The sequence below is a fragment of the Achroia grisella genome, unplaced genomic scaffold (genome assembly GCF_030625045.1).
Source record: "Achroia grisella isolate CSIRO2021 unplaced genomic scaffold, CSIRO_AGI_Agris_v1 utg1847, whole genome shotgun sequence".
Classification (NCBI taxonomy): domain Eukaryota; kingdom Metazoa; phylum Arthropoda; class Insecta; order Lepidoptera; family Pyralidae; genus Achroia; species Achroia grisella.
Window position 1 is genome coordinate 588150 of NW_026712687.1, and position 14016 is coordinate 602165.

A 14016-nucleotide genomic window follows, 5' to 3' on the forward strand; every position below is an offset into this window, starting at 1 on the left:
GTGCCAATTCTGCTTATTTGATAATTTTCAAACGATTTATCATATTAAATTGAAAAATTCTTTGATGTGGGCGGCCATTGAGCGAATCGCGAATATTCGATTACTAGGGACTCGACTTTTCAATTTGCTGTCTCTTTTATCTTTTACTTGAATTAAATTATTGGTGTAAGCAGGGAACGAATTGGATTGCTTTTATTATTCACTTTACAAGACTTTTTATAAGTACTAGTAACTTCGTGAGGTTATTTAATTTACATATTTTCATGATTTCTAAAAATAACGTAATTTATACAAAAAAGTGTGTGTGTGTGTGTGTTTAATATCGAATTGATCGATATTTATGAAATATTTAGTGTATATTCGTCGTAGGCTATGTTTTTATACGTCTAAGTACTTTTTTATGGATGATAATGGAATGGTGCACCCGCCTGCTCTAACTGTTTACACTGGCGGGGCACCAGTGGAGGATGATAAGATGAACATGAGATAACGTTGTGGCAAATTCATCAAGATTTATCAGAAGGGTTTCTAAAGGGAACCGCGTGGAGATCAACCTGACATAGTACATTCACTCTTTTCCCCAAAATTTGAATTTAAAAAAGAATCTGTATTATTGTAAACAATATTTTGAAAATAAAACAAGTTTCTTGACAGTTCTTCTCACCTTGAAATCATTCCTTTGAAAGACCTACGTGAATAAAGATATTTAGATTTTTGATTGTAACAATTATGTCTATAGATACCTATTACATACCAGCTTTGCCCGCGGTTTCACCCGTATGAAATTTATAGCCTATATGCTTTTCTGATGTATAAGCTATATTACTGTAAAGTTTCATCAAAATCCATTCAGTAGTTTTTGCGTGAAAGAGTAACAAACATCTATCCATACTCACAAACTTTCGCGTTTATAATATTAATAAGATGTGTAATTCATTATTAAAACTATACATATTTCAGACACAGAACATTTTCAGAGAACAGACTTGAATGATTTATTGAGGAAGGTTCATTAACAAAGACTATCTTTTCAGTGACGGCGTGTACGACGGTGAATGTTGACCTATAGAAATATCTCAATTAATAAAGTTAACAATAATCATATCATTCATATAAATAAGTCAAACCTTATTTTATTTACATTAAATTACTGTGTACCCCACTTGTGGGGGTAGGGAACAAACATTCATACTTTGAATGTTTTCCCGCCTGAAGCGGACGATTAGCCGCCAAATCCTCTTGATTTATTCGATTTTCGACGCCATTTTAGGTCACGTGGCCGCTGCAAATAAAGTGGGAGCCGATGATAGTTGTATACAGGCTGATTTGCTGTATAAATATTTATGAACTAGCTCAGCCCGCGACTTCGTAGCTGTGGTAGATGGAATAGTAGGTATGTATTTTTTTTTTTATAAATCGATTGAAATGAAACAAACACAAAATTTTATATGAAACATACCACAATACATTAGCGAAGAACGAATCCAAATTGATTAAGTCGTTTCTGAGAGTAGTACGCACAATTACCTACTTAAACAAACAGATAAAATGACAAACATACAAATAATCCAATATAATTGAAAACAGGCCTTTTATTCTTATTGTAGATAAAAAACAAATTGTTATGACTATTCAAAAGTGCTTAAATTAAGTTTATTTGAATAAAAGATTTTCTATTCTTTTCTATTCTCTTATGCAGCAACAAGTTTTTAAATATAATATTTAACGAAATTTGGCACAAAATTGAACTTTTTTAATGATGATGAAATACTATTCCATATTCATTATGTCGTTGGCTATATCCCATTAGTTATTATCGGCCAGTACTTACTAACTTAAGTAATTAGAAGCTAAAGAAATTTCCCCAATTTCAAATATTTCTGAAAACTTGAGCAATGGTCGCTCAGCATTACGTTTAGTCGTTTACTCGTTTTACAACAAATATTAAATCTGAAAACCAATCGATATTACAATAACAATCTAATCTACTAGAATATTATGTTATCTGTGCTACCAGTAAATTCATTCATATTTCTAAACTAATTGTGGTATTCTGATATATAGGCTATATTATTGTAAAGTTTCATTAAAATCCATTCAGAAGTTTTTGGGTGAAAGAGTAACAAACATCCAACCACAGTCACAAACTTTCGCGTTTATAATATTAGTTAGATAAATAAAAATCATGCTGTAGATGCAATGTCCTTAGAACATGATACGGTAATTGGAGCACTCAATTTGCGCCACTTTTCCGTCGTCGCGTGCCACGCGCCCGCCGACCAGCTCATTCAATTGTCTATGCCTCGATATCTACTGCATAATCGAATGTTTTGTCTGTGGTACCCTTTTGAATAAAGAAAACAATGGTTCCCGCGCTCAGCCGCTCTCTTCATTTTGTATCGTTGGTAGCTATTGACATTAAAAATTCATTATTATTGTCGATGGGTAATGGAGAATTAATTTCATTGAAAGTACAATATCTAAAGTTTCTAAGATTAGATTAGGTGACACAAACGCACAGATAAAAATCCTTACACTCATCGTTTTAAGTTTTGTTACTTTGATATAGTTCACTAATAATAGTCTCATACCTCTTTCATACTTATATCTAATTAATAGAGGTAATTTACACGTACATATACAAAAGCAGTTCCATCAAATCCATCGATGCAAAAACCTAAAAAAACAAAAAATATAAAATTAAAAAAAAAACATCGATGGATTAAAGAGCACGCTCCATTGCCGATTATAATTTTACCAGGCAGAATTGCCATAGATATTTTTTTATACTTTTTTCATCGATCTTTTTATCAATGGGGAGGACCAGATGTCCCCCTGAATGCTTTTTAATTGGGACGTCTTACGTGTACAAATAATGCTAAACTGTAAAAAAAGTTACTAGAAAAGATTGAACAATGTCGGTAGAAACAGTAGGGGTTCTAAATCTTATGATATGTGAACCCGTGGGTTTACTAAGTAAAGAAATCCATATAACCCTATGTATATAGATTAGGCATTACTAAAGAATAATAGAAGGTAATTTACACCTAAAAAAAACTATTCGGAAATCGACTGTAAGATTACAACAGTAAAATTTATTTTCCAATTTTTTATATACGTAAGGTAAGGTAGTAGATGTACTTCGGGTCTCTTTAGAAAACAATATCTCCATTTATTAGTCAAACCACAGATAAGACAGTATGACATAGTCAAACTAATAAAAAAAAATGAATATTCCTTGTTATTTTCACCTCATAAACCACGTACCGTATACATATAATAACAAATACCACATATAAATATCTACTTATATACTAAATAATTTAATGTAGATAGGATTCGATAAAGACTTTAAAAAAGTATTTTATAGTTTATATAAATAAGTAATCTTCTCTACGTACGCATATTATTTATGTACATAAATACATAAATCCTAAATTATAGGGTACACCGGACATATAATTTGTTCCCAAATTCCTTAATAGCTTCAGGAAGAACATCCGCTCTATTTTATCTAAATACATTAAAATAGTGTTCCACCCGATTAAGCTTCTAAACAACCTGTTACAAATTCAATTAGAAAACTAACGACCCCATATAAATAATCCAGATCTATAAAATACAAAGGTGACCTTCGGAAGGGCCAGGAAACATCTATACGTGTAAAAAATATCTGAAAAAAAAAAAGATTTAAAACCCATAATTCACAATTAAAAACGGCTACTGGTCATGGCCTAAAATGTATATAATAAATATCTTTCTTAAAAAGGTTCGGCTGAAAAGAGCAGGATACTGCCACAAAAGCCGGGACAGGCTCGAGCGCTGTGAGAAAAAAGTAAAGTTTTGTTTATGGTCATTTTGCCGCCAACGCCGTGTATAAACTTTAAATTTGGAATTCTAATTTTAAAGCTCGGTAGCAACGATTGTGGATGATCCTAGTCGTCAGCGTATAATCTTTTGTAACGAGGCTTTTAAAATATCGGCGTAGATCACGATTAGCTGCGGCTTGAGATGTTTTCTGATGCCGACCCACACCTACATTGTTATTAGCTTAGACTAGATTTCTCGGGGACCTCTGTACCACAATACATCAATAAGTTTGTATTACACAACTAACGTAGGTACTGTTATTTTAGTGAAACAGTGACAATGGAGTCAGGTCAAAGATCAGATCAGTCAGCTAATTAGCAGATTTATTATGGTTATTTCAAATATTTACAAATTAATACAGCAGGAGGTTATTCAAGAATCATATATTAAAGTTTCTTAAGGACCGCGTTACAACGGTACGCTACGGCTACAGTAACCGTTTACCATCAAACGGCATCAAGTATGCTTATTTGCAGATGTCGTAGTATAAAAAAAATTGCAATAGGTACAGTTGTTATACATTGGACCCCGTATTGCCCATATTCTCAATTTAACCTCAGACTTTAACAATAATATATAGTAAGTATATATGCGTATACATGCTGTTTTTTGACGTCTGCGTCAAATATATTCTTTTTTATAGATTTAATGTGCTCTTTATACATTTTATGCATAGTTAAATAAAAAATAGCATTCTGCACTCCTTCTTTAGGTATATAAATTATAATAATACTTCGTCACAATTTTCATAAAAAATAGTACAAAGTTTTTGCTTCACATATTAAAATAAACATTCTTACAGTTGTTGCTCCGCTTTTAATAAATAATCATTGTCTCTTTTTGATTGAAATAGCCGATGCACTGTAAATTTACTTATAAAAAAAATGTAACAAACAGAATAAAGTTCGACACTATCTTACGTTAATACATTTCTATACACAGAACTACAACCTTAAAATAACAAATTCAATCTAACAAAATGTGAAAGAAAAAATATATTTGATAGACACGGGTCTCTGAATCACAAACAAATACACCTGTGTACACAGGGACTTTAAAAAAAACGTTACAACAGTTCATTCAGAAAGCGGAACTGTAGCCCGTCCTGGACAATCGTCGCTTCCATGCCATAGACAAATTCCCACGTTTTTTTTCTGACATTTTGATGACCACGGTAGCGAAATTTGAAATGACAAATGGGCGCGAAAATATATGTTTCGATGTGATATTTTTAATTTAACACACAGGTGTTATATTAGGTTGTAAATTTCAAAGCAAATACGTGGATTTGACACAACTGTCATTAACTCATTATCAAATGGGGTTACCTACAAATATTAAATATAATAGAAATTAGTCTTCATTAATGATAAGATTCATGCTCATATACATAGGTACAAGGTGTAGTATTCTGGAAACTCAACGTCAAACCAAAACGGGGTCACGATCGATTGTAACCATCCTGAGAAAAATTAGAAAAAAATCTATCCCATGCAGTTTAAAAATTATGGACGTTGAGTTCTGGGACACCTGTATGTATATGGGTATTTGAGAAAAACTTAGAAATTTGGTCAAACTGTAACCTTTTTTCGGTTATTGTGGTTAATTTTTGTTCAAACTTTAAACGTTCTGTATATAAAGCGGTAAAAAAATATCTTACATTTTATCTATTAAAAGAAACTGACTCCAATAACTACAAAAAATTGGTGCAATCTAAAAATACCTATCTATAATCTTTCAAATATTAAAAGTTTTTCTCTAATCGGTTTAGAAATGACAATGAAGTACCAAACATTAAAAACTTTACAGCTGTATTCGGAACCGCTTCTTCTAAGAGTTAGTTAAAAAGTAATCCAAAATAATTCCTGTATATATATGTATGTATAACATATATATACTACTATTTTTTCTTTTTCATGTTTTTAGCTTAACTTTAAGGTTTTAAGATGTTATAAAAAATGCAAACTATTTTTCCAATTTTAATCAGGGTCACAAGCATATTTAACTAAATTTTTTAACTAAGGATTTTTTATGTAAATAAATATACATAGTTTTATAAACTATGTATATATATTTACATAAAAAAATCTTCTCTGGTTCATATCTTTTTGTAGTTTCCTATTTTTGTTGATTTTGAATAAATATAATAAAAAATCTCCAGAATTACACAGCAGAAAACAAGCACAAAACTCGATATATTGATATACTACAGTTTGTCCGTCTGTCTATCGTTCACATCCCAAGAGAGCGTGCCACACACAATTCATGTTATACATTTGTTAGTTATTTTAAAGATTTATATCTATACCATAGATAAGATAATCCTCACTTAATATTATAAATGCGAAAGTAACTCTGTCTGTCTCTCTGTCGCATTTTCACGCCAAAACTACTGAACCGATTTAAATGAAATTTAATGAACCTGAGATAGAACATAGGCTACTTTTGCATGCGAAAAGTGTTGTAAGGGGTTGATACGGGAAATGAAAGGTTGTATGGAAGTATCATCATTTTTAAAGCTAGAATCTTGAATTTTATTATTTAGGCTTTGGATTTAATATAAATAAATATGACAAAGTTTGTAAAAATGTTACTAAAGTAATGTTGTAGATTAAGCAGTCAATTTACAGGACTATTTCATTTTACAGGCATTATATCTTAGTCCTCTGGAGCAGCAACGCATCACTGGTATCACGGGTGTAACATGATTACGTCGTTTGTTTGTCGTTTTCTTTACTACTCTACTCTCTGTTGGCCGGAACTGACTTTACAGCTTCACCGCACGGAGTGGTGCTGTTTATATATAGGCAACGGTTACAATGTACCATCAGATGGAGACCTATCTAGCGATATGTATATGTTTTTATGTAGTATAGATATAGGAGTATAGATATAGATTTGTAATTATCTTTGACAGAGAATAAGCCTATTCGCTCAAATAAAATCTGCGAAAATAAACCGAAAAAAGTTTTAAAACAATATCTACTATATGTTGTAACTTTTTAAGCAGAATTATATATATGTAAGCAACTTAATTGTAGCTTAAAATCGGCTCGTGGATTTAGTGTCCTCATATTGCATGCATTATAAGCGAAAAAAAAATAAGAATAATTTATGGGTACTCGTAAATAGTGCTTATTTACTCGATGGTTACATTATGAACGTATGATTGGACGACTATCGTGTGTGGCACTAGATTATGATATCATAACCATTGCAGTTTTATGAATCAGTTGAAACTAATCTCCGAACGAGTTTCTAGTTCGAATGTAATTAATAATGAAATTTAATCGTATAATTTTTGTTGAAAACACAATCAAACATTAAGCCGTCCCATCGTACTGTCGAGCGGCGACATAACTTCAAATCGAAATGTCACATCTCAACAGAAATACGACACATGTGTCAAATATTTTTTTTAATTGCATTTTATTCTTAGGTCCGGGCTGTGGCATCGAGTTTTTCGACCACACTTGTCAAATTAGACGCCGTGTGTTCGATATTTAACACTTTGACACTGGCAGCTAATCCCCCCAACAATTATTTTTACTTTTTTTTACGAAGCTCTCGAGTGTCATGGCCGCCAAGAAATAATCCTTTTAAACGTGGGCTCTTAGTAAATAACTTGCATCGTATTTCTACACTTGGTATATTCTCGTAAAGTAAAAAATGTAATAGGAAACTGACATTTGATGCTAATTTCAGATGTAGCTGCGTATTCATAAGATGTATATCATGACGTTCGTATTTAAAACAGTGCAAAGTGCCCTATAATATTTTTCACAATAATATTGTACCTATATTGCAAAAGTTAAGACGGTTTTTCTGATTAATGTATATTTATAGCATTATATGTTATTTATTATTTAATACTTACTACTTACTTTCTTTGATAGGAATTATCAAAAGGTTCTAGTATTCACGTACACATAAATTAAAAAAGTTGTTTTTTGCACAAGCAAGAAAGTTTCTATTAAAATAAAACACCTAAAATGAAAACAAACTACCAAAATACTTCGTTGATGATGACCATGTCGCATCATGTTTTTTTTATTTAGTGATGTGCCTATATTCTTTAACAACGTGAATCGATCGATTCAAATGTCATATGACATACGCGCAAGTGCCGCCACCTGTCGCGTTTCAGCGTGTGAATGATTCAAACAAATCTATATTTATCGTTGATCAATGATTTGGCAGTTATATTCACAATGAACTACTTGGGAAGCCCTTTTATCTTTTGATGCGGGTCACACCGTGCCTCTAGATGTATGGACAAGTGACATTGCATAGATAACTCCTGACAATACAGGTAATGGCGTGTGAAACAAGAACTACGCAAAAGTTGTATTTTTTTATGTCACTGGAATATCAACCAAGCTGACGTCCTCTGATGGTAAGTGGTTACCTGAACAGTACCACAGACATCATCATGTGACTCTTGTAGTATCCTTCTCAATGCTAATAGGGGAGATGGAGGTAAGATGGGGTAGTGGGTAAGACGGGGTACCCACCAAAATTTACAGTTCAAATTGATCAATCACGCTCTTTCAATCATCGTGCGACGCGCCACCATGAGACTTATCAGTCGACGTGTGTTTAGTGGTTCACAAGTGCACAGTATCGAAAAAAATGCAAAATCAGTGTTTTATTGCAAGTTGCTTATCACATTTTCTTCTGGCTTAACACGTGACTGTGGTTTGTTAAATAACGTTACCTGGTGAGGTGTTGTTGTGATTGATGCTTAAACTAATCTATAAAAAAGTAGGCATTGTGTTCCTTAAATATTATTGACTGTTTTGGTTTTATTTATTTTTTTATATAAAAGGGCTCTGCAGGCAAGATGGGGTAACTGATGAAAATAATTCGGATCTAGTTTGTTTTCCAAAAAATGAGTTCGTTTTTGTGAGTTTGGCTTTTTAGAATGATTCTACGATTAACGTCGTCGGTCGTGATCCGAAGAATCCATGCGGGAAGCGAAGAGTTCAAGCGGTTTTGGATGAAAAAATGGGTTATAGAGAGAAAAGTTAAGGCTTCCTAAGGAAATTCTCTCGTGTTGCTAAAAAGCGTGGACACACAGCAATTATCACGTCGCCTCCTACAAAAAAGAATTAGAAGTCATCGCCCACAAAAAAAACAGAGCTGAACAGAAAAACTATAGAAAATAGAAACAAAAAAGAGAAAAGATGAATATAAAAAAAAACAGAAGAAAACTACTACAAAAGATCAAAATAAAAAATTAAAGAAGAATAGCCGATCACCGAAAACAGCAAAACAATGAAGAGTTTCAACATCTGAAGATGAAAGTGAAGATGGGGGAACACACCATGTATGTATTGTGATGAAGTTTGTTCCGTTTCCATTGAACGGTGGATATCATGCTCAGTGGAAGATGGACTCATAATAGCTGCGTAGAAATAAGATGATGATGATGATGATGATGAAGTCATCCATGTCTACGTGTTCTGCCAGCTCGAATAATCATCGTTCTATAGATCATAGGATCATTCTCATCACCCCATCTTACCTCAGGGGGGTACCCCATCTTACCAGCACCATGGGGCAAGACGGGGCAAAACACCATTTTTTTATTTTATTTTTTTTCTCTCAAATGTGTTACCTAAAGTTCCTAATGACACCAAATATAAGAATAATAATAATTAGTTGTTATTTAAAAAATAAATATGATTGTTTCACTATGTATTTTTTTATATTACAGACCTTTAAAGCTTAAGTACCCCATCTAGCCACCACCTCCCCTACCTCCTTCCTACTTTGTAATTTCTCTGGCATATCTCAACAATCAAATTTGTCATGATGGGCCAACAGATCTGACCTCATTTTCATCTTATCATCGTCTATTGGTGCCCAGTTGCTCAGGCGGGTATAGTATATATATTTCTTTAAGGCCCATAAAAAAAACCTATTTTACAGGTTCTGCTAAAGGGTTGATTTACGAAAAATTTAGTTTTTCATCTTTACAATTATTCGTTTTTATAAGTGCACCTACGAAATATTAAGTCGGAATGTCCACTCAATATTGTTTCCCTTTACAAACTACTATATTATATGAAACCCCATTTTCCCCTTTGAGTTTCAATTGCGTTAAATCCCTTTTTACCTACTCCTATCTTTTCTACATCTTATTTAAAAAAAAAACAGAATTCTAGATCCAAGAATTTAAACAGTGCGTTGACAAGTATTTTCTCTTTTTAAAAATAATAATCGAGATAAGTCTCGAGGTATAGGTAAGTATATAATAATGTTATATAAAATTGAACGATCCGCGTAGTAACGTACTTCGATATTTTTTATAACAATTTGAATTTGGAAGCGTCCAATTCAGTGTGGCCAGAACCAAAATGCGTTTGTCGTGTAATCCTCTAGGGATGTGGATTATTATATTTTTTCTATCGATTATTTTTTAAACATTGTCGCGGGCGTGGGATATGGAATGGCATTTTGAGTATTCGATACACTTTATTAATTTTCGATTTGCCCCGTCGTTGTATCAGGTAGATACATACCTATTGTATATTTGATTGACAAGAATTATAATAAGAACAGGTAGATAATCCATCTAATAATAGTGGTAATTGTACAATGAAATCAGTAAGGAAGGGACCAGGGAGTGAAAGAACACTATGAACTCTTATTTGGACATTTTTTTAAATAATCCATGTTAAAATCTCAGTGTTATACAAAAAAGTATTACTTAAATAAGTGAATATATTATTAAATAAATACATTTTATATTTAGTTGAAAAGCAAGTATTGGTTATGTTTATATAATATGTTATTAATTTTAACCACTCTTTAAATAAACTTTCTTTGTAAAAATCTGAGGAGTTGAAAATTTATAAAGTTTTTGTATGAAATAAATAATTTGATTGTCGCATGCCTCCTTATTGTTAATATATATTTACCAAAAACAACATTTAGATAAAAGAGCAACACGCAAGTTTCGTGTCTGCGTTCTAAATGAGTACCTACTACAATTATAAAATATGATTATTCCTGTAGAGATGATACTGCTTTATACAAAACAAACATGCTGTCGGTACTATACGAAAAAATAAGTAAAAAGAAATATTTATGATATATATTATAAAATGCCTCGAAATTAATTATATTACTTGATTTATATACCATAAATCAAGTAATATAATAAATTTTATTAAAAAAAAAATACTTAGGCAGATATCTAATAAATGTCCTTATCTATATCATAGATTAAACGACAGCCACTGTGAACAAAATCGCAAAGTCATGCGTAGAGAAGGTACAATGTTTTGTTACAAACATGCTCCCAAATTCCTCACTTGATCAAGATAGAAGAGTCTTGTCTACAAACAATGCTATTATTCATATGAAAATAAACAACCATTATGAGGCTTCCACTAACGTTCGATATTCGAAAATTAAAAAATAAAACTTGCACCATAGACACGGCGGCGGCGGGTTCAAAATTCGATAGAAACTGGGCCATGACGTAGGGTTGACCATGAAAAAGAATTATTTTTATTACGTATTCATGCAGAATTAATTAATAATAAACAATTTTAATTTAAACTGAATTTTGTAAAATAATATGAACTGACAATCCGTTCATTTAATAGTGAAAAGAAATTGTCTTATTGTCGTACTTTATCCTGCCTGCTACGTAATATGTATAAACTAAACAAAATGAATTGAATTGATTAGGCGTGAAATCATTAAAAAACAAGATGGGGCGCGAATTATGGACATTCAACTTCCTCGCAGGTCCCCGTGGAAACCATTATGAGTACCTAATTAGCCACGATGGGCTAACTGACCTGACTTCATATACTACTACTACTTGCTACCAGTTTACCGTGTCAAGTTGACCTCCACGCGGTTCCCCATCTGAAAACTCCTGAAATTGCTGGTGAATTCGCCCTGATGTTTTAACTCATCTGACCTTATACTCACAGCGGATGGCGGATCACCAGATACCACTATGATTAGATTATCACGGTGGTATCTGGTGATCCGCCAACGTAAACCGTAAGCTTAGGTAGGTCTACTATTCCATTATCATCAATAAAAAGAAACTCGTGGTCGTGACACCTCTAATGTTTCAGGCGTCCACAGGCTTCGTTAACAACTTGTTATGAAATGGGACGTATAATTTTAGTCATTATTATTTTCAATAAATTTAATGAGTCATTGCCAACCCTGATCATAGACATCATAGACACAATACAAAAAGCGCGCGTAAAATATTTTGATGTTTGACAACTGTCACGGTGGACTTGATCGATATCTATTTATTTATACGCTATTCAATGCTCGAGGGATCGATTTTTTAATACACATCTTATAAGCATGTTTTCAATTTCTTATTTTAGTAATAGAAAACAAATATAAAAGAAATAATTATCATAATTAGATACACTACAAAAATCCTGGATCTGCTTTTGATCTAAATCTACATATCTAACCTATAACTTTTTTAAAAGGACTTTTAATTTAAAATGTTAATTGGAATAGTGATAGATTGGATTAGAATAATAGAATGATAGTTAAGATCCACAACGCAATCTTCATCCTTCAAGACTTCATGTTCATGCTCATCCTGACATCATCTACTGGAACCCGTCAGCGTAAACCTATTAATTAATTCAAAAAACTACTAGCTCCAGCATACACTAAAAAGATGTACTATTACAGAAGTGTCGGGCCTCGAACCTGTGACCCCGATCGATAGTAGACGAAGCCGCGCGCCGAAGGACGAAACCTTACGAACGCAACACGCCATTGATACGTATACTCTATAGACTACTGTGTGGATTCCATCACTCTAGTTCTTCAGATATAATATATACCTATATTATGTAATATTATATTATCTGTGTCTGTATCCTATATACTAGGTGACACCGCAAACATTGTTTTGCTAAATAATTTAAAATCGCTATAAAAAATTGTGGTTAGTGATAAAACGGTGAAAATTTAGGGTTAAAAAAAATTTTGTCCAAAAAATAATAAAAATGTTAGCCACGCCTAACATTTTTATTATACAACCCTTAATAGAGAGTAGCCGATTCTCAGACCTACTAAATATGCACATAAAATTTCATAAAAATCGGTCAAGGTCGAAGGAGTATAACAACTAACACTGTGACATGAGAATTTTATATATAATATTAATACGTTAAAAAAAACTTTGTACTCCTTTTTAGGAATATAAGAAAATATTCTATAGGTTCGGACAAATTCCTACATGATACAATTTCATCGAAGTTCATTCCTGTGACTGAATTTCAGTGCATGGGAATTAAAAAATTACGATAAATCAAACCTAATTAATCCAAATTTGTTTTTTACTTCACATTATATATTGTCTTACTCGGAACGAAACTATAGCGCGTTTCAATTTTCTACAGCGACATCTGTCGCTTTTGTTGTAAATGATTTCTTTAAAAGCACTTTTGGCATATTGAAATAGTCAAAACGCTAATCACTCATTCTATACATAATAAAAAAAAATATTATTTTTTATATAGTTCATTCATAAATAATGAAGACAGAATCAACATTGCAAGAATTTCTAATGAAATTAGTTCTTGTTAATATCAACTTTATATCTTAGCGACTGGTATAACATTCTAGATTGAGCACTAAAAAGCTTTATCTATATATTATCATCTATAATGTTGTTACAGATATATAAAAAATAATACAGACAAAACCATTATTAGCAGTAGGTATATATATCACACTTTATACTATCAAAACCGTAACAATGTATTGTAACCATTAATGTAAGGTAGGTAATTCTTGTGTATAGTGTAATAAAGTATCCAAATTACCTTTATTCTTAAAAAAACACTAACAATAACTAAAAAGTCATAGAAATCCGCACAGAGTTCTGAAGCCACAAAAAAATGCTATGCATATAAAGATATAATGGGCAAAGTTCTAAAATTAAATTTTGGTATACAATGAATAAAATAAAAGGTTTTTTTATTCGACATAAATAAGTTAATGTCAAGTTCACGAACTAAAATATACATGTACTGCCATCTATCAGTACAGACTATCATTAGATCACACAAATACTGACGCTTCGACTTGATGAATCAAAATTCCGAAAGATGGCACTTAACAATAGGCTAATTA